A 3,195-nucleotide genomic window follows, 5' to 3' on the forward strand; every position below is an offset into this window, starting at 1 on the left:
CTATGACCCCAGCTGACTTCCTGCCCTTTGGGCAGGGGGCTGGACTCGATGATCTCCCGAGGTCCCTTCCAGCCCTAATGTCTATGAAATCTATTTATCAGAATATCCTCCGAACAGATACGCTACAACTCACACTGGAGCTTGAGACAAAAGTTATTAGGCGAGGTACTTTGTTCTGTTTTATACGGAAAGTCAAACTGCAAGTATCACAGTTGGTCATTTTAGACCTAAATATGTGGATCTATATTTTCCAAACAGGACAACATGTTGAGGAGCTGAGAATCATCAGCTACTGAAGAGAGAGGCTGAACCATTCTAAGTGGAGCACATTCATCTGGAAACACTTGACAGTTGTTAGTGGTATTAACCTGCAATATGCAAGAATCAAAACCATGCTTCTTCTATGAGCAATGATTCTGTTATCTGTTTGTGACAAAATAGAAGCATATGTTCAGTTAACCACACTCAGGGCAGAAGACAAATGTTAAGATGGGATACTCCTTTGATTTTTCTTTTCCTGTTACAATGTTTGAAACTGCAATGAATTTCCAAGTGTTCCATTCTTGCTAGGTTCTCATACAAATAAGGTTCTCCAATACAAAAACCTTCAGCAATGTAGCATTCTTTGTTCCTGCCCTCTGAAGAGATGCCAAGCTAGAAATCTCTGTATCAGAACTGTATGCATTGATTCTTTCGACTACAAACTTTTATCTTACTTCACCTAGCCATGGCACACAGAAGCAGGAGCTCAGCAAACAAAAGAAAAGTATACCACTCACACACTTGACATATTTGTGAACTACAGAACCCGTACTTGGTCAGTACCAGTAGTTTCCCCGTGCAGAAATGCAGAGACCTACAAAACCAAATTCTCCCTTCATCCCAGCAATTTAGTGGGGTTGCACATTCGTAACTGAGAAAAAAAAAACTGGCCCAAATTTGGTCCCATCTTCAAAGGAAATGAAAAGCTCTAGACTGAAACAACAAAATCAAGGTTAGATTTTTTCTAATCTATGATCATGTCTTTCCAGCAAATTTCTAGGTAAAATAATGATTTTTTTTTCACTGATTTATATTTCAATACAATAATACAGAATATTACCTCATGTACTCAATTCCAAGCCAAGGTCCCCCCACCCTTCATCATAGGGAAAACAAAGCCTTGTCTTAGAAGCAAGTATCATTCCACTCCAGCTGGGAGCTGTGGCAAGTGCTGTGCAGAGAGCTCAGATGGGGCACAGACAGCATCAGTAGCATGCAGATTTCTGCTTTCAGCTCTGCTCCCTGCCTAGATCCCCTCCCTTGCTCAGTGGCAGGGAAAAGAGGTACCTGGACACTGCTGCTGTGATCTCCACCAGCCAGGCTTCCCTGTACTGCAGCTCCCCAAAGCTGTCAGCTGGAGCAGTAAGTCTCTAGTAGATACACTAGAGCGCAGGGTTAGGATTCACAGACATTGACAAATTGGAGGATTGGACCAAAAGAAAATTCATGAGGTTCAATAAAAACAAGTGTAAAGTCCTGCACTTAGGATGCAACAATCCCATGCACTGATACAGGCTGGGGACTGACTAGTTAAGCAGCAGCTCTGCAGAAAAGGACCTAGGGGTTACACTGGATAATAAACTGAATATGAGCCCTTGAAACAGAGTGCCCTTGTTGCTAAAAAGGTTAACACCACACCAGGCTGAATTAGTAGGAGCATTGCCAGCAGATTGAGGGAAGTGATCTGCACTGGTGAGGCCGTATCTGGAGTACTGTGTCCAGTTTTAGGCCTGCTGCTATAGAAAGGATGTAGACAAACTGGAGACAGTACTGTGGAGAGCAATGAAAATGGTTAGGGGGCTGGGAGACATGACTTACAAGGAGAGGCTGAGGGAACTGGGCTTATTTAGTCTGGAGAACAGAAAACTGAGGGGGGATTTAATAGCAGTTTTCAACAAAGAGGGTGGAGTTAAATTATTATCAGTAGTGGCAAACAACAGAACAAGGAGCAATGGTCTCCAGCTGCAGCAGGGGAAGTTTAGGTTAGATAAGGAAAACTTTTTCATAAGGAGGATAGTAAAGTACTAAAACAGGTTACCCAGAGAGGTTATGGAATCTCTGTCCTTGGAGGTTTCTAAGACCCAGTTAGACAAAACCTTGGCTAGGATGATCTAGTTGGAGGTGGGCCTCTTTTGAGCAGGGAGTTGGACTGGATGATCCCCCAAGGTCCCTTCCAACCCTAATTTTCTAGGATTCTTAGCTGCAGCAGACAGGAGAGCTCTGGCCATTCCTGCCCTATGCTGCAAAAACTAACTATGCAGGGAGAAGGGCTCTGAAGGCAAAGATTCTTCCTTCCCCCTGAGGAGGCTCAACAATAGGGGAGACAGGGCAGGGAAGGAGAAACTTGTGCCTGGAAAGCCAGGCTCCCAGAATAGCTACTCCCTGCAGCATGGCACAGGAGCACCTTTGGGGCTTGACCTGTGCCTAGATCAGTGAGGAAAGCAGCAGAAGGGGGAGATAAGTGGTCAAAGAGTAGTCACTAGGGGGCAAAGGATAAGAGAGATAAAATGCCTGCTTTCCAATTTGTTTTCCCCCTGCCTGTCCCCTTGTCTCTGCCTTCCTCCGTTTTCCTGCGGCAATTGTGAGGGGATCAAAGTTAAGGTTACCTCCCCCAATAATTAAATTCTAGGCATGGAAATTATAAAGGGCTTAGTCCGTCTGTCTGTCCCTAACATTCTCGGAGCACTCTGGTTACTGAAACAACCAATCAGAATGCTTCAAGAGCATTCTGGACAGGAGGCGGCAGCGGCAGCATGCTGCCATGACTGCAGCAATGGAGGGGATGGAGCAGCAGGGACAAGGCCAGCTGGCCTTACCCCAACCCAGCCCTGCTCCCTGGACATGGCAGCAGTGCAAGGTGCTCGCCAAGGGGGACGAAGGGGCAAGCTTCTGCCCCTTGCTCCTGGGAGGCGGCAGCAACACAGGGCGCATCCTCACCCATTCCCTCCCTCCATCATTCCTGATGGGCACCTGGCTAGTAGATTTATAAATTTTCCATGTCTAAAATCTAATTCCTAGTGGGAAGTCATCTTGAATTCAAGGTCATCTTGGATCTGAGTAAATATGGTACTGGCTAGTGGTGCTACAGAGTCTGTGTTACACATTCAGAAGCGTTACTTGTATATACACACAAGAGCCCTGAGAGTCTGTGTT

At 45.6% G+C, this 3,195-nt stretch overlaps 1 protein-coding gene across 3 annotated transcripts in view; it reads right to left on the minus strand.

The window, feature by feature from the left end:
* RAB28 (RAB28, member RAS oncogene family) overlaps positions 1-3,195 on the minus strand; it is a 101,626-nt gene that overhangs the window by 66,470 nt on the left and 31,961 nt on the right. The window lies entirely within an intron of this gene.

The sequence above is a fragment of the Crocodylus porosus genome, unplaced genomic scaffold (assembly GCF_001723895.1).
Source record: "Crocodylus porosus isolate Cpor-Errol unplaced genomic scaffold, CroPor_comp1, whole genome shotgun sequence".
Lineage (NCBI taxonomy): Eukaryota > Metazoa > Chordata > Crocodylia > Crocodylidae > Crocodylus > Crocodylus porosus.